The following is a 26,112-nucleotide window of genomic DNA, read 5'->3' as shown; positions in this document are numbered from 1 at the left end:
TTCTTTTCAGCTTCCACATGGAGAAGAACATCTTTTTTGTTGTGTTGTTCGCGTGAGTCTCAAGTGTAAGGTAGCGGTCGATTGTTACTCCAAGGATTTTTAAATTTTCTGAAATTGGCAAGTTTAGTTTAGGTGTGTTGATAGCAGTAAATTTTGTTGTGTTGTATCAGCACATCTCATTTGAAGAATAAGCTGTGGTCTTCTTGGACATTGTGGCTGGCTTATTCTACTCCTTTCGCAGTTTGTCTACCTGTGTATATACCTATTTGTAAAATGCACACTGTGGGGTAGATTCGGTAAATGGCGCCTAAAGATGGCCGCCAAGATACGGAACGTTAAGCGTGAAATCTATAGCGGCAGCTCCACGTACAACTGCCATGACTGAATATTAACTTAAGTTCCCATTCTCTTACCTAACTTTAGATGCAAGCATGGTTGGCGTAAATGCTTATGGCTACATAATATACAAATGTCCCAAACATCCAGCTTTATCTAGCACAGTTCAGTCTCTCTTATTCATGGTGCAAATAGGTGGGAAAATGTGGGATACAAATGAAACAAATAAAAAATAAATAAAAATACCTATCTTTGGGTGGCATTTATAGAATCAAGGGGTAAGAAAGATATGTGCCTATATACAGACCAGTGCTTAGGCAGAGTAATGGGATTTATGCGCACATATGCCGCGGGAGGTGGTGGAAATGAAAACGGTAACGGAATTCAAATATGCGTGGGATAAACATAAAGGAATCCTGTTCAGAAGGAATGGATCCTAAGGAGCTTAGCCGAGATTGGGTGGCAGAGCCGGTGGTGGGAGGCGGAGATGGTGCTGGGCAGACTTATACGGTCTGTGCCAGAGCTGGTGGTGGGAGGCGGGACTGGTGGTTGGGAGGCGGGGATAGTGCTGGGCAGACTTGTACGGTCTGTGCCGGGGCTGGTGGTTGGGAGGCAGGGCTGGTGGTTGGGAGGCGGGGATAGTGCTGGACAGACTTGTACGGTCTGTGCCAGAGCCGGTGGTTGGGAGGCAGGGCTGGTGGTTGGGAGGTAAGGATAGTGCTGGGCAGACTTATACGGTCTGTGCCAGAGCCGGTGGTTGGGAGGCGGGGCTGGTGGTTGGGAGGCGGAGATGGTGCTGGGCAGACTTATACGGTCTATGCCAGAGCTGGTGGTGGGAGGCGGGACTGGTGGTTGGGAGGCGGGGATAGTGCTGGGCAGACTTATACGGTCTGTGCCCTGAAAAGGACAGGTACAAATCAAGGTAAGGTATACACAAAAAGTAGCACATGTGAGTTTATCTTGTTGGGCAGACTGGATGGACCGTGCAGGTCTTTTTCTGCCGTCATCTACTATGTTACTATGTTACTATTCTAATCATTTACGCACATAATCAATGCACAAATGTTACTGCTCTCTTTATAGAATTATCCTATAGGGGGCAATTCTATAACAGGGCCCCTGGATTCTATTAAAGAATGTAGGCTTTACAGTCCCAACTGAGTAGAGGAGTAGCCTAGTGGTTAGTGCAGTGGACTTTGATCCTGGTGAACTGAGTTTAATTCCCACTGCAGCTCCTTGTGATTCTGGGCAAGTCACTTAACCCTCCATTGCCCCTGGTACAAAATAAGCACCTGAATATATGTAAACCGCTTTGAATGTAGTTGCAAAAAAAAAAAAAAAAAAAACTCAGAACGGCGGTATATCATGTCCCATTTCCCTTTCCCTATTTGAGATTCTACATGGAATGTTGCTGTTGCTACTATTTGAGATCCTGGAATGTTGCTACTATTGAGATTCTGTTGCTACTATTTGAGATTCTACATGGAATGTTGCTACTGTTGGAGATTCTACATGGAATGTTGCTATTCCACTAGCAACATTCCATGTAGAAGGCTGTGCAGGCTTCTGTTTCTGTGAGTCTGACGTCCTGCACGTACGTGCAGGACGTCAGACTCACAGAAACAGAAGCCTGTGCGGCTGCATTGCTGATCTACAAGGGCAGGCTTCTACATAGAAAGTCGCTAGTGGAGGAGTAGCCTAATGGTTAGTGCAGTGGACGTTGATCCTGGGGAGCAGAGTTCAATTCCCACTGCAGCTCCTTGTGACTCTGGGCAAGTCACTTAACCCTCCATCACCCCTGGTACAAAATAAGTACCTGAATATATGTAAACCGCTTTGAATGTAGTTGCAAAAAAAACCCTCAGAAAGGTGGTATATCAAGTCCCGTTTCCCTTTCCTTTAACATTTTGGTGCATGCATTTATGCTAACCAAAGAGCTGGTGGAAATGTTACTGCCGAAATGCCACAGATATGTGCATATTAAACCATATCAATTTAGTCACCCAGTTTTGCTGAGTACTTCTCATGCTCTGTCCTTTGTGCACTCCCTTACAAACACATGCTATATAAATGAAATGAGTGTTTGCAGAATAATGCTTAAGTGGCATGTTGGCATATATGCTGGTATTCTAAACATTTATATATGTAACACACAGAAATTTATTTTACAGAATATCATTATGCTACTGAAAATTGGAAAATTCAACGGTACAGGAAATTTCTCTGAATCTGGAACATAAGGAAAAGTATAACAGGTAAAGAATATGCTGTCATGCCTGCCGCCTTGCCCTAACCCCGTCCGGCTCACCTTGCAGCACTTGTGTGGGACAGCCCACCACCAGCTGAGCTGAGGAGTTGGGAAAATTGAGTTATCTCCTGGGAAGGGCTCCACCAGGCAGCCGATGCTGAGCCATGCGTGCACGCCCAGTGTGTGTGGTCTCGTGGACGTCTGATGCATTCTGATGATGCCTGTGGCAGGCATCTTGAAAACCAGTGTCCCTCCATCCAAGCGATGTCTTCACTTCTCTTGTCTTCAAGGAAGTTTCCGTCAGGCCCCGCTCAACCTCAGCCAAGCTAGCCCAACATCACCAAGCCAACTCAGCTTCAGCCAAGCCAGCCCAGCGTCAGCCGCTCAACTTCAGCCAAGCCAACTCAGCTCCTACCAAATCAGCTCAGCAACAGCCATGCCGGCCCAGCTCCAGCTAAGCCAGCTCAGCTCTTGTCTCCCCAGTTTGCATCCAGTGGGACGGTGACTCGTCTGCTGCTGTCCGAGACCCCGGCCCTTGGGACGGACCTGGCTCATGTTCCAAGTGCTCACCACCAGGTTAGTGACATATGCTTGTACTATGAAAAAACATCAATAGATAAAAAGTTGTGCTGTTTTCCATAGTCATGAAACGATCAACTGGCTTGCACTTGCTATGGGAGGACTGCGTTAAACGGTAGCAAAGATGCTGGACTTTATAGTTCACTTGTAGGGTGAATAGAAAAGTTGCCCTTAAAGTCCTCCTGAACTTTCCTAATCTGTACAAAGAAGATTCTGGGGCCTTAGTTACTAAACCATATTGGTGTTTAACATGACTTTAAAATACGTTAACATTTAATGCAGCGTATTAACTGTTAGCACGTCCGAATTGTTGTATTAAACATCTTATATGAAAACTGCCATTATGAGGTGTAGAATTTAGGGAATGGGCAGGGACCCGGCTTGCAGTTAATGTGAAGGTTATTATCTTGCATTTATTGCTAATGCCACAGATAGAGGGGTACAGTGGTAGCTAACTATGCTCCATGTAATTGACTGTGCTATTAATATATTAGCAATCATTTCGCTGTGTTGGCTGCATGGCTGCCTTCCCAAAGTGTTGGGAATGCCCCCAGCAATTAACTCTGAAATTTTGCACCTAATGGGGGACATTTTAATATATGGCGCTCAAAATTCGGTTCTCAAAATAAATCGGCAGCGAATGGTATTCTATAGTAGAAGTTTCGGGATCGGTGCTGTTTATAGAATAGTGCAGAGCACCAGGATTCACTCTCAACTTTGGGCACGAGGAGTTACACCAACTGAACCCAGGTGTAAATCCCACTGTGCAAACTGAGCGCTGTTCCCCCTGGCCCGCTCATGCCCCTACCATGGCCATGCTCCCTTTCCTGAACACGTTGAAACACTTATGTGCTATTCTATAAATGAGTGTGGAAGCGTGTTTTCACGTGGATCTGCCATTTTTGTCCCATTTCATTGCTTTGCATCCATTAGAAAGTGTTGTTGTGCTGAAAATTGAGCGCAGAGGTAGCGCCTAGTATTTGGCGAAATATATAGAATTTTCCCCAATATGCCTTAACTTTGCTGTTAGCAAAACTTTACTGCACTATGTGCTCCTTTTACTAAGTGGCGGTAAGCCCAACGCAGGCTTACCACTCAATACAGAAAGTAGCGCTGGGCTACCGCAGCAGCCCAGCAGTACTTCCCACCCCTAGCGCACCGTCATTTCCGACAGTGTACCTGGCGGTAATTGGGCAGTGCCGCACACTGCCCTGTTGCTGCCAGGTTAACATGGGAGCCCTTAACGCCACCTCAATGGGTGGCAGTAAGGGCTCCCCCTCTGAAATGGCCATCCGGCAAGTGCTTTACTTGCCGCCCGGCCTTTTCCTGTAGGAAAGCAAGACTTCCTTTTTACCAGCTGCGATAAAAGGGGGCCTCAGTATGCGTGTAAAACACACACCAACGCCAACACTGGCCCCCTTTTGCCGCAGCTTGGTAAAAGGGGGCCTTTGTTAGATAGTCATATGGGGTGGACTATAGACTATACCTTTTTGTAATAACTGTGTTCTATTGTGGAATTTCAACTTTGTCTTGGTTATATCATGAGGCAATGCCATCCTAGATTAACTTCCAACAAAACTATGTAGTAATGGCAATTAATATGCAAGCGTTATTGCAGTGCTGTTTGACCTCCATCTTTGCTAGACATTATCTTACTCATTCTAATTATGCAAAAACGCTCTTTAATAAAAGCTTTCCAGGGCTATTGTGACAAAAGAGATGACAAAACAGAAATTCACTCAACAACTGATAACATTCTTTTATTAAAAAAAAAAAAACTCTTACAAATCTGTAGGATTTACGATAATATTATATTATTTTTGACAATCGCTATAAAAACCAACCTCTTTCAAGAGGCCTACCCCAACGACCCCACGTAACCCTCTTCACCTACCAACACAGCATGACTATGATCGAACAGGACATCACGCAATCTTCATCCATTCCGACCCTCCACTTCTACCTCATACGATCACTATACAACTTTGTATTTGTTATCCACCGACTGGGCAAATGCCTTTGACGGTACTATGTAAGCCACAATGAGCCTGCAAATAGGTGGGAAAATGTGGGATACAAATGCAACAAATAAATAAATAAATAAAAATGGAGAACGCTGAGGCCAAGCTAATTGGAGGAGGGAAATGGTGTGATCTCCCCATTCTTATTCAAATTGCTCTGGTTCCCCTGTAAGGCCAGAGTAGAATTCAAACTCCTCACCATGATTCCCAAATATCTATATGAGATGGCCCCAGAATACTTACAAACTTCAATAAGTACATAAGTAATGCCATACTGGGAAAAGACCAAAGGTCCATCGAGCCCAGCATCCTGTCCCCGACAGCAGCCAATCCAAGTCAAGGGCACCTGGCAAGCTACCCAAACATACAAACATTTTATACATGTTAGTCCCGAAATTGTGGATTTTTCCCAAGTCCATTTAGTAGCGGTCTATGGACTTGACCTTTAGGAAACCGTCCAACTCCTTTTTAAACTCTGCCAAGCTAACCGCCTTCATTACATTATCAATGAAGAAAATCCCTTGGATCCTTAACCGACATCCGACTAGTACCTCCTAACAAACAAGATTGTCACCTCAAAAGGACATTGAACTCAATGTTGTTAGGGAAAGGAGCAGAACTGTGGAACTCACTAGCTCTAAAGCTCAGATTAATGTCAGCTTATGTGAACTTCCATCGACTTTTGAAGACATGACTTTTCAAGAACACTATGGGATGTCAATAAATCCTAGAAAAACAGCAAATCCCAGGAAAATGATCCAATAACATCTACAATTATTATTATTTATTATACTTGTATCCCACATTTTCCCACCTATTTGCAGGCTCAATGTGGCTTACAAAGACCTGTTGTGGCATCACTATTCCAGGATGAAATATACATTTGGTGTTACAAAGAAGTCAAGGAAGACAAGAGGATTTGATCAAGCAGTTGTAGAGAGATACATTCTGACTCAAGTTGGAAGGTGTTGTGTTATAGTTAGCTATGGGTTCTCGTGGTAGGCTTTATCAAAGAGGTAAGTCTTCAGGGATTTATGGAAGATAATTAATTCGTTGATCGTTCTCAAGTGAGTTGGAAGTGCATACAATGGCAGCCAGAACAGACCAAGATGAGGTGACCACAGAATAAACAGAACAATGAGAGCAATCCCACTGACCTCTAGGAAAAGTAATACAACTGTCATACGGTTGGTAAAAATGTCCTCATCCTACAATCGCAGGAGCCAATTAAATGTTTAAGGTCCTATACGATCATGTACACAAACTCTTAACCCTTTTGATCACTCTTGCCTTCTCGATTGCTTACTCATTTGCTTCTTAATTGCTTTTATGTTGTTTAACTGTACACTTACTTGTTCTATGTATGAATATGTTAAAATGTTCTACTGTAAAATATAGTTTCCAACCGGTCTGTACTCCGCCTTGAACTTAAAGGTTAAGTGGACTATAAAGATCAACATTAAATTAAATTAAATAAGGCCAAAGAGCATTCCATTTGACCTTAAGCTATAGAGTTATATTTTACGACCACCTAGTAATGGCTGTCATGCATCAACATGGGAGATGTCAATGACATATCCCATGTTGTTGCTTGTCATTAAAGAATATCTATCCACCTGTTTACTAAGCCATGCTAGCAGCTTCCGTGCGCTAATGCAGACACAGCCCATTCAATTTGAATGGGCTGTGTCGGCAGTGCTGTGTGGAGGTTAGTGTTTTTTTTTTTAATTTGCTAGTATTACTGTGCACTCTTTCAAAAGAGTGTGCTCTGTTTGTAAAGAGGGTACACTCTTTTTCTGATAGTGTGCCTATTTGAATCATTGCACATACGTGAATTATCAACAGAGAACCCAGTTCTCCCCTTCCTCCACTCTCTAACTCAGTCGATAACACCCTCATTCTCCCCGTCTCATCTGCCCACAACCTCGGAGTCATCTTCGACTCCTCCCTCTCCTTCTCTGCGCATATCCAGCAGATATCCAAGACCTGTCGCTTCTTTCTCTTTAACATCAGCAAAATTCGCCCTTTCCTCTCTGAGCACACCACCCGAACTCTCGTCCACTCTCTCATTACCTCTCGCCTTGACTACTGCAACCTACTCTGATTTGAAGTCAGAATGATTGAATATTTTAACACCCAACAGAAAGGACTTAACAAGGATCTGGGGTTCCTAGCCCATTATCTGCTATAATAAAACTCACCCTCAACATTCTGAAGACAACGTTCTGAAGTCACTCACTCACTGAAGGGTTCATGGATTCATGGTGGTAAAGCCAGAACACTGACCATGTCTCTCTGCCCCGTCCTCGCATGACGGACCAATCAGAAAAAATACCCTCAACATTCTGAAACACAAAGGACCAGGCAACACTAGGCAACGTAAGATGGACCAATCAGAGGAAACTACGTGACAATAAGGGAGGAGCATTCCCCAGCAGAATGGCTCATTATCTGTGCAGCACGGAGAGCACAGAAACACCGCTGGAACGAGAGAAGAATATTCCTGCTGTGGGTATGTGCAAAAATAGACCAGGGGAGGGGGGGGGAATTTTTAAATGCCTAATGCCAGTACTGAAGAGTGGCAGAGGGCCTATAGCACAGACTATATTTGGGATCGCTTGACATGGAGTCAGAGGAGCCGGAAAACAACGTGCCCGTCACCATCTGGGACAAGGACAAGCTGCGGCCCAGCTGGAAGGATTACCCGCGACCCAGCCAGCAGCAAACAGCGACCAAGGAAGGGGGAGGAGTAGGGAAACACGCTCCGCGTGTTTCCCTACTCCTTCCCTGCCTAGGAATCGCTGGAGACTGGCTGCCAAACTAACGAAACAACCGCACACCGACGCACCACCTCCATCATTAGAAAGGCATCCACTCTTTCTTCAACAGAAATGCAAACTAATAATACAAAACAAACAAAGAATACATGGTTTCTCAGGCGGCTGCAGGTAACTCCCCACCCCCTTCCTCTTCCCCTTTTGCCGAAGCGGCCAAGGACGTGCCCAACCATCCCCGTCCTCAGGCAAGCCGTCACCCACCTCCAGGATGCCCAGAACCCCAGCCCAATGGAAAAAGATGGCGCTGCTTCCAACAGCACATTTCTCTTCCAGCATTCCCCTATAGCAGCCCTGAAACGGCCAAAAAATACCGACAGACAAAGAACGTGCTCCTCAACCTTCCACCCATCTAAAACAACACTGCTGTCTCAGCACAACACAAAAAAAAAAACATGGAAAAAAAAACAACACTCAACAAAGGCTGACACCCCCTACAACCACATTTACATTTCACCAACAGAAAGACCCCCCTCCACAAACCTCCTTGACAGACAAAACCACACACACACAATACAACAGAAACACACCCTCAAAGCCACACACCAATCCAACCCACTTTGCCTGCACAGCACAGCACATCCCCCAACCCCCAAGCAAAAAACAAAACAAAACAAAAAAAGACACACATCAACAACCTGCACACACACCGCACCCTCACACACACACACACACACACACACACACACACACACACACACAAAATAACTCTGTGACACATACACACACACAAAAAAAAAACCACATGCTAGCGCCCGTTTCATTGGTTTCAGAAACGGGCCTTTTTTACTAGTAAACCATAAAGCTGTATGTCTCTGTTGATCACCCCACCCCTCACCTATCCACAGCCATCCTGTTAGAATATCCATGATATGCTTTGATGTCCCCATGCATACCTCCGACCCACCCCCATCCTCCCACCCTGTCAGACTGTCATAGTAATGCTTGAATGTTTTCACTTATATACACTGTCAGCTAGCACTTTTGCTTATTTCCGATCTGAGGAAGAAGGGCGACCTTCGAAAGCTAATCAAGAAATGTATTAAGTTATGTTTTATTTTGTTTGATTTCTATTGATATATAAATAGGCAAACCTTAGTGCCTTCTCCATATCTTTGCAGAGTGATAGTACTCGTTTCAATGCATTTTGGGAATCTGGAAATCTGAGATGACCAGGATTATCCATATGTTACAATTTCATTGATTTTCTATTCTGAAATATTCTTTTCCAAGGCATAAAAACAAATGATTGCAAACATATATGAGAAATCTAAAATGGTACAAGAGAGACAGAGAAATATGTGTATGGGGGGGGGGGGGGCAGTTGCTGAGGTCAAGTTTGTCATGTTACCAAATGTGGGTGCCCATCGGCAACTGGGGAGTTCCCTTCCCTACAGAAATCACGGAAAGGTGCAGATAGCCGAAATATGGTCCCCTGCAGAAATTATTGACTTGTACTAGGAAAGGTGACTGCTCCGTACCTCCTAGTTGGTTTGTATGGCTCACATATTCCCTTCTCCCAATACTACTACTACTACTATTTAGCATTTTTATAGCGCTACAAGGCATACGCAGCGCTGCACAAACATAGAAGAAAGACAGTCCCTGTTCAAAGAGCTTACAATCTAATAGACAAAAAATAAATAAAGTAAGCAAATCAAATCAATTAATGTGAATGGGAAGGAAGAGAGGAGGGTAAGTGGAGGCGAGTGGTTACAAGTGATTACGAGTCAAAAGCAATGTTAAAGAGGTGGGCTTTCAGTCTAGATTTAAAGGTGGCCAAGGATGGGGCAAGACGTAGGGGCTCAGGAAGTTTATTCCAGGCGTAGGGTGCAGCGAGACAGAAGGCGCGAAGTCTGGAGTTGGCAGTAGTGGAGAAGAGAACAGATAAGAAGGACTTATGCATGGAGCGGAGTGCACGGGAAGGGGTGTAGGGAAGGACGAGTGTGGAGAGATACTGGGGAGCAGCAGAGTGAGTACATTTATAGGTTAGTAGAAGAAGTTTGAACAGGATGCGAAAACGGATAGGGAGCCAGTGAAGGGTCTTGAGGAGAGGGGTAGTATGAATAAAGCGACCCTGGCGGAAGACGAGTCGAGCAGCAGAGTTTTGAACCGACTGGAGAGGGGAGAGGTGACTAAGTGGGAGGCCAGCAAGAAGCAGATTGCAGTAGTCTAAACGAGAGGTGACAAGGGTGTGGATGAGGGTTTTGGTAGAGTGCTCGGAAAGAAAGGGGCGGATTTTACGGATGTTGTAAAGAAAGAAACGACAGGTCTTGGCAATCTGCTGGATATGAGCAGAGAAGGAGAGAGAAGAGTCAAAGATGACCCCAAGGTTTCGAGCTGAGGAGACAGGGAGAATGAGAGAGCCATCAACAGAAATAGAAAACGGGGGGAGCGGGGAGGTGGGTTTGGGGGGGAAAATGAGAAGCTCGGTTTTGGTCATATTTAATTTCAGGTGGCGTTGAGACATCCAGACAGCAATGTCAGACAAGCACGCTGAAACTTTGGTTTGGATGCAACGTGAGATATCAGGGGTAGAAAGGTAGATTTGGGAGTCATCAGCATAGAGATGGTAGGAAAAGCCATGGGATGAGATTAATGAACAAAGGGAAGAAGTGTAGATAGAAAAGAGGAGGGGACCAAGAACAACAGCAGTAAGTTATGGAAGGGCATGGCAGCCATCATGACCTTACAAGCTCTTCATTGACCCAACCCCTTCTCCTTCATGGGCTTCATGTTACCATTGAAACCTGTGTCAGGAGGAGACAACCACAGGCTCACAGGTAATGAGCTGAATGTTCTTCCAGGAGCTGTTGCTGCTGTGGACACCATTCAACAGGACAACACCTCTAGGGCAGCAACGGCAACATCACAGTCAGCCTTATTTTCGAAAGTGATGGGCGCCCAGATTTCGACCCAAATCGGGAGATGGGCACCCATCTCGCAAAGGCGCCCAAATCGGTATAATCGAAAGCCAATTTTGGGCGTCTTCAACTGCACTCCGTCGCGGGAACCAATGAAGTTGACAGGGGGCGTGTCGGAGACGTGGTGAAGGCGGGACTGTGGGCGTGTTTATCGGCCGAGGAGATATGTGCGCCCTCGGCCGATAATCGAAAAAAGAAAGGCGAATTTGGGTCACTTTTCTTGGACCCTTTTTTTCACGAACAAGTCCCAAAAAAGGGCCCTAAATGACCAGATGACCACCGGAGGGAATCGGGGATCGCCTCCCCTTACTCCCCTAGTGGTCACTAACCCCCTCCCATCCTCAAAAAAAACATCATTAAGAATACTGATTGCCAGCCTCTATGCCAGCCTCAGATGTCATACTCAGGTCCATGACAGCACATGCAGGTGGCTGAAGCAGTTTTAGTGGGTGCAGTGCACTTCAGACAGGTGGATCCAGGCCCATCCCCCCTACCTGTTACATTTATGGAGGAAACAGCGAGCCCTCCAGAACCCACCAGAAACCCTCTGTACCAACATATAGGTGCCCCCTTCACCAATAAGGGCTATGGTAGTGGTGTACAGTTGGGGGTAGTGAGTTTTGGGGGGGGGGGGTTGGGGGGGCTCAGCACCTAAAGGAAGGGAGCTATGGACTTGGAAGGTATTTTACTTTTTTTTAAAATTGTTACAAGTGCCCCCTAGGGTGCCCGCTTGGTGTCCTGGCATGTGAGGGGGACCAGTGCACTACGAATCCTGGCCCCTCCCACGACCAAATGCCTTGGATTTGTTCGTTTTTGAGCTGGGCGCCTTCGGTTTCCATTATCACTGAAAAACGATTACGCACAGCTCAAATCCGCACAAATCCGATGCATTTGCTCGGCACAAACCGTATTATCGAAAAAAAAGATGGGCGCCCATTTTTTTCAAAAATACGGTCTGTCCCACCCCTTCACGTACCCGTTCTCGGACATAGATGCCCATGGAGATGTGCGTTCACGTTCGATTATGCCCCTCAGTGTCTATAAAAATTTTACATTGGAGGCAGTTGCTCTAATTGCCTGTTCTAAAATTCAGGCTTAGGAACAGGTTGATCCAGTTTTCATTTTGTCCATTGGATACCTTGATTGGTTCTCCTTATTTTTCACCATTGATATCCTTAAGAAGATTACTACTACTACTACTTATCATTTCTATAGCACTGCTAGACGTATGCAGTGCTGTACACTGAACATGAAGAGACAGTCCCTGCCAGGGGTGTGCTGGTAAATTTTTAACAACAGGTTCTTTCTCCGAACGTAGCCAGCTCTGCAGTCGGAAGGGCCCGGGGTGGCCGGGGGGGTGTAGGGGGGGGGAGCAACACTTGCCTCTCTCTCCTCCCTCCCTTTGTGTGGGCACACTAGGCATACCTTTGCAGGTAGCCAATAAATGGACTGCCACCACTCCCAACGTCTTGCTCTGAGCAGCATGCTGGAACTTCTCTCACGTGCTAGAGAAGTCCCAGCCTGCTGCCCAGAGCTGGAAACAAGGAGCGGGGAGCAGCAGCAGTCTATTTACTTGGCTGGCAGGGCTCAGCATCCCCACCAGCAAAGTAAAAGAGAATTCAGCAGGGGGCCCAAGCCCACATTTGGGAGCCAGTTGTTAAAGCAGGGGCGTAGCCACGGGTGGGCCTGGGTGGGCCCAGGCCCACCCAGTTTTGGTTCAGGCCCACCCAGCAGTGGAGGCAGCGGAGCGGAGGGAGCAGGCTGAGCTCCGATCCCGCATCTGCCTCCCCAGCCCGCCACTGCCCCGCCCCCCGCCGTACCTTTAAATATTACAGTTTATCTGGAGTCGCGGGCAGCCGGCATTGAAGACATCGGCAGGCTTACGCCGGTTCCAGCAGCCTTCCCTTCCCTCGTTGCAAGTCGGATGATGGCTCCGCCCTCGTAGATACAGGAAATATGTCAGAAGAGGGTGGAGCCATCATCCGACATGCAACGAGGGAAGGGAAGGCTGCTGGAACCGGCGTAAGGCTGCCGATGTCTTCAATGCCGGCTGCCCGCAACTCCAGATAAACTGTAATATTTAAAGGTACGGGGGGGGGGGCAGGAAGGAAACAGGGCAGACGGGAGAGGAGAGGAGGGTTGCTGCACATGGTGGAAGAAGGGGAGAGGAGGGTTGCTGGACATGGTGGAAGAAGGGGAGAGAAGGGTTGCTGGATGGAGGGAAGGGGAGAGGAGGGTTGCTGGACATGGTAGAAGAAGGGGAGAGGAGAGGGCAGGAGAGAGGAGGGTTGCTGGATGGAGGGAAGGGGAGAGGAGGGTTGCTGCACATGGTGGAAGAAGGGGAGAGGAGGGTTGCTGGATGGAGGGAAGGGGAGAGGAGAGTTGCTGGACATGGTGGAAGAAGGGGAGAGGAGGGTTGCTGGACATGGTGGAAGAAGGGGAGAGGAGAGGGCAGGAGAGAGGAGGGTTGCTGGATGGAGGGAAGGGGAGAGGAGGGTTGCTGGACATGGTGGAAGAAGGGGAGAGGAGAGGGCAGGGGAGAGGAGGGTTGCTGGATGAAGGGAAGGGGAGAGGAGGGTTGCTGGACATGGTGGAAGAAGGGGAGAGGAGAGGGCAGGGGAGAGGAGGGTTGCTGGATGAAGGGAAGGAGAGAGGAGGGTTGCTGGACATGGTGGAAGAAGGGGAGAGGAGGGTTGCTGGATGGAGGGAAGGGGAGAGGAGGATTGCTGGACATGGTGGAAGAAGGGGAGAGGAGAGGGCAGGGGAGAGGAGGGTTGCTGGATGGAGGGAAGGGGAGAGGAGGGTTGCTGGACATGGTGGAAGAAGGGGAGAGGAGGGTTGCTGGACATGGTGGAAGAAGGAGAGAGGAGGGTTGCTGGATGGAGGGAAGGGGAGAGGAGGGTTGCTGGACATGGTGGAAGAAGGGGAGAGGAGGGTTGCTGGATGGAGGGAAGGGGAGAGGAGGGTTGCTGGACATGGTGGAAGAAGGGGAGAGGAGGGTTGCTGGATGGAGGGAAGGGGAGAGGAGGGTTGCTGGACATGGATGGAAGAGAGGGAAGGGAGAGAGAAGAAATGCTGAACATGGATGGAGGGGATGGAAGAATGAGGAAGGAGATGAGATGAGGGAAAAGGAAGAGAGGAGAAAAACTGCACATGGATGAAGAAAATAGGCAGAAGCTGAGGACCAGAAATGAAGAAGAAAGGAGGAAAGGAAAGAAATGGAAAGGAAGCCCTGGAAACGGAGTTAAGAGGACAGATAGCAGCAGAATCGGATACTGGGCCAGCATGATCAGAAAAACAGTCACCAGACAACAAAGGTAGAAAAAAATCATTTTATTTTCATTATAGTGTTTGGAATATGTCCACTTTGAGAATCAGGTGCTCAACATTAAAAGTTTATATTTATTTACTTATTTATGGCATTTTATCCCACATTAAACATGAATTAAATTGGAACCTGGGATCATTTAATTTTTTTTCCTGGAGACAGTAATGCATTGCCCCCTCCCCCCCCCTAGGCTCTCTCCCCGGCTATAGCCAGCTCTGCAATTTTGAGGGGAGGTGCACAGGTGGATGGGGGGGGGGGGGGTGCAGAGGTGGACCGGGGAGAGAGCCTGTTGTTAAACATTTACCAGCACACCACTGTCTAGTGCCCACCCATCCAACCTGTTGGCCCACCCAAAAATTGACTTCTGGCTACGCCACTGAGTTAAAGTAGCCATGGAGGGCCCTACTTTAACAACCGGCTCCCAAAATTCTTAAAAACTTAGCAACCGGCTCTTGCGAGCCTCTGAGAGCCTGCTCCGGCACACCACTGGTCCCTGCTCAACAGAGCTTACAATCTAATTAGGACAAACAAGACAAATAAGAGCTAAGGGAATTACTAAGGTTGGGATGATAAAATAAGGGTACTGAACATGTGAGTAAGGGCAAGGCCGCCGAGAGGGGGACAAAATTCCCCGGGCCTCCAAGGGGGCCCGACGCCGCAGGCCCACCTGCCTTCCGTCATCGACCGTCTGCCACCGGGCCGGGCCCAATGCATTGAAATCACAGTGCCTTCGTGTGAAAGCGCTGCAGGCAGCAGGACAGCAGATCGCTTCCCTTCGGCCTCCTTCCCTCCCTCATCTGACGTAACTTCCGTGAGGGCGGGACACAGGGAGGGAAGGAGGCCTGAAGGGAAACGATCTGCTGCCCTGCTGCCTGCAGCGCTTTCACACGGAGGCACTGTGATTTCAATGCAGGGGGCCCGGCCCGGGGCCGGGTGGAGGGGGGCAGCAGGGCCCCGGGGGCGGCCTTGCCCCGGGCCCGGCCCAGTCTCTCGGTGGCCCTGAGTAAGGGTTAGGGAGTTAAAAGCAGAATCAAAAAGGTGAGCGTTTAGCCTAGATTTGAAGATGGCCGGAGATGGAGCATAGCAACACCAGGATTGGATCAGCCAGTTTGATGGAGGTGGGGTGAGGTGGCAACTCTGCCTGCATGTGGGGGAGATGTTTTTTTTTAAAATGTTCCTGTCTTTTAGTTTTTCAAATTTCCCCTTTTAAATTGCTGCTGAAATCTTTAGCCCATATCTTTGTGCCTGCTTGTTGGTTTATTACATAATTTTTACAGGCTCAGTTGCTGCTTAGTTAAAAACTGGTTGGTGAAGCTTCAATCATGTTCTTTCTGTTTATAACTTTCAGAGAAAGAAGACGTGACAAGGACGACAGCAAGGAAACAAAGATAGAGATTGCCCAGCATTTTCAGAGAAAGTACATATTATTTATCCTGCCAAAAGCTGAGAGAGACATTTAAAATCTGAGAACTGGTGATGAGCCAAATCACTATAAATAATAAAAAAAATAAAAACCCAAAAAACATACTGTTCCCTTGCCCGGCCTTCACCCCACCCCCACATACACATTTTGGAGGTTTGGATATTTGTGATTAGAAAGTAACTTCTCATACAATTAAAACAGAGAAAATATCATTACTTTGTGTTAACTACATTGCAGATAAAACTGTCCAGGTGGTGTTAACTGTGTTACAGTAACTCTCTGGAAGGTGCATTTCTTTTTCATTTTCTACCCATTCTCTGTCCTGTTCTTTGTTCATTTTTAATGCAGAAATTATCATGGGCTAACCGCAAAGACATTATGTTACCTGTTAATGTGGCACCCATGTTAACTGTTAGCATGTGAATAGCTTACGGAGCTTAGCATATAGGCCCCTGGACCAGAATTTGCCTTCTCTGGCCTAACTGTAGTGAGCTCATTCACTCATATTTCAAAGGATTTAAACCAAAGGTCTGGCACAGTTAAATTGTATTAACCAGGTAGTCCCCAGATTTCCAGCCACTCCAAATCCAAGGAGACCAGTTAGTGTCCGGGAATTCGCAGGAAGAGTCTGGGTGGAGCTGGGAGTTATCCGGTTAGCAGCGATTTTCAGTCCACTAACAGAGTAAGTGCCAGGAACAGGTAGGACAACAAAGAGACTGCCCTAACTTTATCCGGGCGGTTATCCAGGTACGAGACTGAATATCAAACAGAACCCAGATCATTTTCAGCAACTGTGCAAGACCTGGGTTAGGTTCAGCATTGAATATTTGGGTCAAATTCTGCCCACAGCAGTCAGTGCCTTAAAAATCACTGACCACCACAAGCTGAATACTGGGCCCCAAATGACTTAATATATGCTGTACCTCAAATTAGAAAATTTAAGAACAATCTGCCCGATAGTCAGCCCATGATGGTAAGTGGCATCTGAGCTGGTCATTCAGGGGTCCTTTTACTAAGCCGCGGTAGGCTCTACGCCAGGGGCGTAGCCAGACTTCGGCGGGAGGGGTTCCAGAGCCCAAGGTGAGGGGGCACATTTTAGCCCCCCCCCGGCGCCGCCGACCCCCCTGCCACCATTGCCGACACCCCCGCCACCGCCAGCACCACCACCAACAACTTTGACCCTCCCCCCGCATCGTCAGACTCAGAAACAAAATGAAGTCCCCCACCAGCAAAGGTAGCAGACGGCGAGTTGACAGCATATTGGTGGCGGGAGGAGGGATCGAGAGGGTCATCGGCAGGTGGGCCCAGGGCCCCATAGTAACTACGCCCCTGCTCTACACACGTGAAGTGCGCATCCAAATGAGACTACCCGTCAGGCTAGTGCAACCTCCTGGCGGTAATTTCAGATTTGGCACATGCCCATAACGTGTGGATGAATTATTTATTTACTTCCTCCTACGCGCGCCGGTTCCAGCGGTAACCGGCACTTGGCATGCGTTGACCGGTCATCGTGCGTGTAGCACATAAGCCTTTACCGCTAGATCAATGAGTGGCATTAAGGGCTCAGGCCAGTTTTGGGCATTCGCTGGTTTCATTTTTACCGCAGGCCCTTTTCCTGTCCCATTAAAAAAAAGGCATTTTTTTGTAGATTTGGTAAAAACTGGCTCGTCAGCCAAATACACGTGCCTACACTACCGCAGGCCTCTTTTTACCGCAGCTTAGTAAAAGGATCCCTCAGTTAGCAGTGATATTCAGCAGCATGAACTGGTCAAATTCTACGGAATATCATTTCCGGGCCGCTCGGCAGAGTTTTACAAGGCATAAGCCTCTACTGTCCGATTAAACCCGTTTGAATACTGGGCAGAATCTATTTTTTAAAAACTCCCCTGTATATACAATGGGGTCGATATTTAGAATGCAGGAGGCAGCTCGGTTAACCGTCGCGGTTGGCGGTGAGCCCGGGTATTCAATGCTGGGACACTTCCGGTGACCGGCATTGAATATTCAGTTTAATTTTACCGAAAACTTAACTGGCCAAGCCCGTATTCAGCGCAGGCCAGTTAAGTTTAAACTAGCCAAAGATAGGCCTGCTATTTCAGCGGCCTGATTTGGCTGCCAAACTTTACGCCCGGCTTACTGCGCGGCCCGTGCGGTAATTTCGTTTTTGACTTGCATCTTACTATCTGCACCAGAAAATATATTTTATTTTCTGGCGCGCGGCGAAAATCAGGCGGGAACTCCAACTTGACACAGGCAGGCGATTTCTGCACAGTTAACGCGAGAGACCTTACCGCTAAGTCAATGGCTGACAGTGAGGTCTCACACCCAAAATGGACATGCGCCAATTTTTATTTTGCCGCACTTCCATTTTCGGCAAACATTTTTTTTGAAAAAGCATTTTATACAGGTGCGCTGAAAAAATGGATCTGCGTGCGCTCCCAAAACACAAGCCTACACTAGCACAGGCCATTTTTCAGCGTGCCTTAGTAAAAGGACCCCCGAATATTGGGGGGGGGGGGGGGGGGGGGATTACATTCATGAGAAATGGAGAAAACTTCTTTGTTCTTATATATTAGCAAGCAATCTTTCACAATTTCAAGCAAAAATATCTCTGCTTAGTCATATGTAGAGGCTAAAATTGTGCTATTGACATAACATTATGGATAGCTGTGAGTTTGGAAGCTGAAGTCTGGTGTTTTGAAGGAAACTGGTTTTATAATGAATGAGACTGGACCTTGATCCCTGGTGCCATTTGATAGATATTTTATTCTTTTGTATAAGAGGCGGAACAATGGAGGAAAAACGAAGAGATTATTTGAGCAGATGATAGATACGACTTTGAAAACCTACAGGAAAAGCATATTGTTGAGCTGCAAGATAGGCACTGGTTTATCAGGGCTTAATGTGATCAGGAACTCAGGGTCTCAGTTCCTGTAATGTGCTTTACAGCACATCCAATGTTTCCCTTTACAGAAAGGTTTTTGGTAAGTATAAAAGGAAACAGGATTAAGATCGTGTAACAAAGGATGAAACAGAAAAAAACGTCTAGAAGTAAGTAGTAGAAACATACACAGGGAAAAATGGCTTTAGCTTTTATTTGGGGTTCTTAGCTTTTCTTTTTGTTACTGGAGTGTCACCTTTCACTTCGCCTTCCTGGGCGTTTTCTTACTCCCACCTATGAAACAGGAATTCCCCTGCAGTTTCTCTGCTGCTATGAAACCAGCTTTACATAAGTACATAAGTATTGTGCCACACTGGGACACATGGAAGGTCCATGAAGCCCAGCATCCTGTTTCCGACAGTGGCCAATCCAGGTCACAAGTACCTGGCAAGATCCCAGAACAGTACAATACATTTTATGCACCGTGGAGCGATACAAAGGCATTATAACATTCTCATTTTGTTTTCCTTTCCTAATAATACCTAACATTCTAATTTGCTTTCTTAGTCGCAGCCGCACACTGAGCAGAAGGTTTCAACGTGTCACCAACGACGACACCTAGATCCCTTTCTTGGTCCGTGACTCCTAACGTGGAACCTTGCATGACTTAGCTATAATTTGGGTTCCTCTTTCCCACATGCATCACTTTGCACTTGCTCACATTAAACGTCATCTGCCATTTAGATGCCCAGCCTCCCAGTCTCCCAAGCTTTAATGTTGTACTGACAACCGTATCAGAGAAAACATACTACATTGAATTTCTCCCTGGCCTCTGAAGATCCAAAAATTTAACCGGTCTATATTGATCTGGCAGTGGTCAGCTTTTCTGTAAATACTGATCGCTGCTGGCTAACTGAGGGGCACTTTCACTTTGCTTTGCCCCTATCTTTCACCCCATGTTTTCCACTGTTCCATTCCCTGCCTGTCTCAATCTGAAACTGAGTCATCTTTGCATTGCATTTTTTTCCTCTTGAATTATTGTAAGCCACATTGCACCTGCTCCTGTGGGAAAATGTGGGGTACAAATGCACCAAAATAAATAAGCCACAGTGAGCACTATCACGCGCTTACCGCGTCTTGAAATTACTTACTGTGGTACGCTCTCAGGTGTCCTGTAGTAAGTTCTAAATCAGCGTGAGGTAAATTAATTTAAAAATTTTTTGTTGGAAGAGGTGTGTCAGGAGGGCATCTCTGCACTACACAACGTAGCTGCATTACTGTGTGCTAATTAGTGCAGGATTACCACATAAGTTCTTACCGCCTACAAAGTAGGCGTCAGCAAGTGTTCCCGTGGTAATCCCGTGGTAATCGTCCATTATCTGGCTGTGGTAAAACTGTCATTAACACATGGGGAAAACCCGCAAAAGGGCACACTAAGACCCCTTTTTACCGCAACCTAGAAAAAAAAACTCGTTACACCTGGATATTCGGTGTCAGGCTCTATCTGGGCACCAAAATTGAATGTTTGGGGTTTTGATAGTGCCCAGAATTTATGCAAGTATATCCAATGTTCATTGTTATTTATTTATTTGTAACATTTGTATCCCACATTTTCCCACCTATTTGCAGGCTCAATGTGGCTTAAATTTGCCGTAATGGCAATTACCATTCCAGGCTACAAATATGCACATGGTTTTGCAATCAAGTGCGTACATACATGGTATAGGAATACATTGTGATCTTGTGTAGGTGTCGGCATTATGTAATTGCTCAGGTGAGGACATTAGGGTGAGAGTATTAATGTATGGCGGTGAGGTTAGTCGGCCTTTTGTGGTTGTATAGTAGACGATATTAGATTAGAAGTGGTACTATTTGTTCATTAAGGTCATTGAGTTTGCTCGGTCGCATGGTTGGGTCGGGCCAATCTTAATCTTCATTCTTATTGTTTGGTAATTGGGACGGTTGTTTGTTGTATGCCTTCTTGAATAAGTCAGTTTTTAGTAGTTTTTGAAAGATGGTTACCTCTTGCGTTATCTTTATGGTCTTCGGAAGCGCATTCCATACCTACATGCAAATGTAGGAGAAGCTGGTTGCGTAAGTAGACTTGTATTTTAATCCTTTACATGTGGGGTAGTGGAGGTTGAGGAACGTGCGTGCTGATCTTTTTGCGTTCCTAGCAGGCAGGTCTATAAGGTCTGTCATATAGGCCGGAGCATCCCCGTGTATAATTTTGTGGACCATGGTACGTACTTTGAACGCAATTCGTTCTTTTAGAGGGAGCCAGTGTCGTTTTTCTCTTAGGGGGTTGGCGCTTTCGTATTTTGCTTTCCCGAATATGAGTCTAGCTGCTGTATTTTGGGCTGTTTGCAACTTCTTAATGATTTGTTCTTTACAACCTGCGTAAATTGCGTTACAATAGTCTAAGTGGCTCAGCACCATTGATTGTACTAGGCTGCGGAATATGTCCCTTGGGAAGTAAGGTTTGATTCTTTTAAGTTTCCACATACTCGCATAGCCTACCTCATAGTTATGACTGAATTCCACTAAAGGCTAGAGCATCTTTTAAGTTGGCTTGTATGATCCATCATTTAATGGCTATTGTCCTAACTATTTGGTAAGATTGTTTTTCCATCTGCGTCTTTATTTTCTAGATCAGGAATGACTCGTCTTCACTATTTTCCTTCATTTTCTTTCCCTTACCAAGCGGTTAAGTTGTCGTGTTCTCTGCCTGTTTCTCTTAGAATCTCAGCAACACTTTCCGTAAACACTTGAAAACGTATCTGTTTCAGAAATATTACAGTTAATTTGTTTGTTCTTTTTGATTTTGTATCCCACTTTGAACCACTAGTTGGGCGTTGGAAGGTTATAAGAATCATATCACATCACATCATATCACATGGTCGTGCCCTCTTGCAAGGTGCATGCAATAGGAGTTAGACGCACTGCCGTATAGAATAGAGATCAGCCAGATCATGTGCACACAAATATTAACGAGTGCCAATTAACATCAATAATTGGTTTTTGGAACCCAATTATTGATGTCATTGAGATAATTAAGCAATTAATTTGTGTGCACATCTTGGGCACATGCACAATTTGGGTGCATAAATCTAGGTGCCATATGTAGAATCCGTGAAGGCGGCAAATTGGTAAAAGCAGGTATAACATTAAGGAGGTAATTTGATGTCAATCCAGTGCATATATGGCCATGCAGTGGCGTTCCTAGGCTGGCTGACACCTGGGGCGGATCACCGATGCGCCCCCCCCCCCCGGGTGCAGCGCGGCCCCCCCCGGCAAAATTACACCCCCCGGGTGCAGCGTGACCCCCCCAGTGATATTGCGACCCCCCCGGGGGCATTTTTACCTCCTGGGGGAGGGGGGTGCCGCGTGCCTGTTGGCTCCGAGTCTGCTCGTTCCCTGCTGCTCCTTCTGCCCTGGAACAGGAAGTAACCTGTTCCGCGCAGAGGGAGCAGCAGGGAGGGAACGAGCGGACTCGGCCAACAGGCGTGCTGCACCCCCTCAGCAGCGTGCACCCAGGGTGGACCGGCCCCACCGCCCCCCCTTGGTACGCCACTGCGGTCATGTATGCATGAAAATGACCTCTTATAATTTACTAGTAAAAAAGCCCCATTTCTGATGCAAATGAAACGGGGGCTAGCAATGTTTTCTTCTGTGTGCATGTGGGAGTGTGTGTGTCCCTGCCCTCTGGACTCTCTCCCCTCCCCCCTCTGAGTCCTTCACTGTTACAGAGCGAGCGATTTGATTTCGTGCTCTGCTGTTTTCCTTCACTGACTGTGTTACAGAGAGGGTGCGGCAGATACTCATAGGGAAACCGGATATCTCGCCCCCTTCACACTTCCTGCTGGAGGCTTCATAGAACGTTGGTGTTGCCTTTTATATAGAGAGATAGTTTTATTAAACTTGCTATACCAGTCTAAGGGGTCCTTTTACAAAGCCACGCTAAAACAATGGCTTGTGGTATTGTAGGCATCGGTTTTGGGCGTGTGCCGATCCATTTTTTAGCGTGCCTGTAAAAAAGGCCTTTCTTTTTTGCCGAAAATGGACGTGTGGCAAAATGAAAATTGCTGCGTGTCCATTTTGGGTCTGAGACCTTACCGCCAGCCATTGACCTAGCGGTAAAGACTCATGTGGTAACCAGGCGGTAATGACCTACACGTGCCAAATGCCACTTGGCGTGCGTCCGTTATGCACGCCAGAAAATTTAAAAAAATATTTTTCAGACGCGCATAGTGGACGCGTGCCAAAAATGAAATTACCGCAAGAGCCACACGGTAGTCGGGCCGTAACTCCATTTTGGCGTGTGTTGGGTGCGCATAGACGCTTACATAGCTTAGTAAAAGGACCCCTAACTGACGAGCAGAGCAGTGTATAGACTAGATTAAAAAAAAAACAAAATAAAACAATAAAAACAGCAAAAGGAAACAAAAAAGGAGGAGTAGCCTAGTGGTTAGGGTGGTGGACTTTGGTCCTGGGGAACTGAGGAACTGAGTTCGATTCCCACTTCAGGCACAGGCAGATCCTTGTGACTCTGGGCAAGTCACTTAACCCTCCATTGCCCCATGTAAGCCGCATTGAGCCTGCCATGAGTGGGAAAGCTCAGGGTACAAATGTAACTAAAATAAAATAGATACTATTGGAGATTCTACATGGAATGTTGCTACTGTTGGAGATTCTACATGGAATGTTGCTATTCCACTAGCAACATTCCATGTAGAAGGCTGCGCAGGCTTCTGTTTCTGTGAGTCTGACGTCCTGCGTGGCCACATTGGTGATCTGCAAGGGCCGACTTCTACATGGAATGTTGCTAGTGGAATAGCAACATTCCATGTAGAATCTCAAATAGTAGCAACAGTGGAGGAGTGGCCTGGTGGTTAGGGTGGTGGACTTTGGTCCTGAGGAGCTGAGTTCCATTCCCACTTCAGGCACAGGCAGCTCCTTGTGAGTCTGGGCAAGTCACTTAACCCTCCATTGCCCCATGTAAGCTGCATTGAGCCTGCCATGAGTGGGAAAGTGTGGGGTACAAATGTAACAAAACAAAACAAAACAAAAAAAATAGGGAAGCACACCAGACACACAGAAAAGAAGGGAAAGGAGGAGGGGTGGGAAGTTTTTGGGAAATCAAAGTACTTTTTGCACCTTTGTGAAGAATTGTAAAATATACCTGTTGATGAGAGCAAACTCTTGTCCCATTGAGAAAAGAAAAGCGGGATTTATAATATCTCTTTGTTAAGGGGAGCTGCAAACATAGGCTATTGACCTGCTAAAAAAAGGGGGGGGGGTACCAAAGTCACCATTTTGGACTCTTTCTTCCAAGCCATGGTGATAGGAAACAATGAACTAGACTGATAATCTTCCACTGAGGCTGTTTTACGCTCCTTTCGTGAAGCACAACAATCTGTGGAAGAGAACACTGCTGACTTCAGAAGATGGGGCCCATATTCCAGATATATTCATGGACCCTGATAAATCAGTTTAAGATGAGCATTGTTGTAGGCTTTAAGATAAGTCTTATTCATATAGTGAACCCCCTACCATGCTGGATGGTCTAATTTGGTTAGCTATCTACATTGACCGCCGGCTAAAAGGATTGAAGGTGAAGAAAGTGAGGTCTTATAAGCCCCTACTCCTAGCAAAGCTTCGGAATAGGAGGAAATATTTTTTCACTCAACAAATAGTTAAGCTCTGGAACTCATTGCTGGAGGAAAAGTCCATAGTCTGCTATTGAGACAGACATGGGGAAGCAACCGCTTGCTCCAGGTAGCATGGGAATGTTGCTTCTAATTGGGTTTCTGCCACGTACTTGTGACCTGGCTTGACCACTGTTTGGAAAACAGGATACTAGGCAAGATGGACCTTTGGTCTGACCCATTATATCGCTACACTTATGTTCTTATGACTTAGAGGAGCCCACACAAACAGGTGCCACCAGTTTATCCACTGAGGAGAGACTATATAACCAATCTCTGTGGATTTGTCTGCATTGTGGTGGCAAAGGGCATCTGATCTGCAATTTCACATAGAAAGTAGGAAACTCCCATGACTAGATGGGTGTTGGGAGACCCATCTAAGCAAAAAGAAATTTACTCCCCGTACCAATACATGCAGAGTTTCTTCATCCATAGACATCTACTGGAAGAGGCATTTGACATCTATCTGGGTCTCTCGACTCTGAAGTAGCAGGCAACTCTATGGACATGACACTTGCCTGACTGTAAGAGATTCCCTAGAAACATTGTCTGTGCTAGTCCAAGTCGTAGTTGTTGACAAAATGTCATTAACCAATGGCCTAGTTATGGCGGTCACTTCTGATGTGGGAATTACAATGGGCTATCTTAATAGGGAAATTATGACCTTCTATCTCATGACCTTATATCCAATCATTTTGAGATTTTCCTGATTATGGACACATAACCCCATCATAGAATGTTGATCGGGAGACTATCAAATTTGAATCACCCAGTCACTTAAAATAGCCTTCACATTATTTGAAGGCCTACTGGTCACATAAGCATAATTTTTCGATGTCTTTTGCAAGAAGGAAGCTGAGAAATTACCTCCTCATAACTGCCCCACTGACCTGCTACCGGGTACCACCCTTTGTCAGAACCAGAAGCAAAGGCCTTGTAGGAATATAATGAAGACAGTCTCCAAAAGGAGTTTATAAGGCTGCTCATGTCACCAAGAAAGATAGAGGTTTACACCTCTGATTGGTTACAGGGGTCTTAATAAAATTATAGTCAAGAACCTCTACCCTTCTATCTTTCCTCCTGGATAACTAGACCAATTTTGTTTTTGAAAATTTTGCAAACTAAAACAAAGTAAGCAATAAGAAAACCAGAAATACTTTCCAAGATAAACTACAAACACATAATAATAACAAATTCAAACCCATATCAAGGGAAGATCATCAAGCATGGACCCGTTACAGAAATAAAAAAGAAAATAATTAAAAAAACATTGCTTCCAAGCACGACAATTAATTTATCCCCCCCAAAAATACCTGCTACAGTACTCTCCAAGAAACACATTAGAAAACAGAGGAAAACTTAGTAGATGAAAAGTTTCTAGATGTGCAGGATCCAAAAGCAAATAGATACGGTTCTCATATGTGACCAAGCATTTGCAGGGAAACTTAAGAAAAAAGAGGCCTTCCACTGCCAAGACCTGCACCTTGAACTGGGAAAAGGCCTTATGATGGAGCTATGTAGCTCCGGCCACATCAGGGAACACCATAACCACCTGCCCATAGAACGGAACATCCTTTTTTTTTTTTGTTAAATAAGACCACACGATAGTCAGTTTCTTTTCAACAGGAGACGTGGAGGGGCATAATTGAACGAAAACGTCTATCTCCATGGGCGTTTATCTCCGAGAACGGGTCCGTGAAGGGGCGGACTGAACCGTATTTTCGCAAAAAATAGACGTCCATGTTTTATTCGACAATTTGTGAGCTGGGCGTTTTTGTTTTTCAGCGATAATGGAAACTGAAAGCGCCCAGCTCAAAAACGAATAAATCC

At 46.2% G+C, this 26,112-nt stretch overlaps 1 long non-coding RNA gene across 1 annotated transcript in view; it reads left to right on the top strand.

The window, feature by feature from the left end:
* Nucleotides 1-15,838, top strand: part of LOC115459901 — a 114,811-nt gene extending 98,973 nt beyond the window's left edge. Inside the window, exons 3-4 of the long non-coding RNA XR_003940347.1 lie at nucleotides 2,508-3,160; nucleotides 15,619-15,838. This is a non-coding gene — a long non-coding RNA (uncharacterized LOC115459901). The remainder of the gene's footprint in view (nucleotides 1-2,507; nucleotides 3,161-15,618) is intronic.
* Nucleotides 15,839-26,112: the final 10,274 nt, after the last annotated feature.

The sequence above is a fragment of the Microcaecilia unicolor genome, chromosome 1, assembly GCF_901765095.1.
Source record: "Microcaecilia unicolor chromosome 1, aMicUni1.1, whole genome shotgun sequence".
NCBI lineage: Eukaryota > Metazoa > Chordata > Amphibia > Gymnophiona > Siphonopidae > Microcaecilia > Microcaecilia unicolor.
The sequence above is the reverse complement of the archived record's forward strand: the minus strand, read 5'-3'. Positions and strand labels throughout refer to the sequence as shown.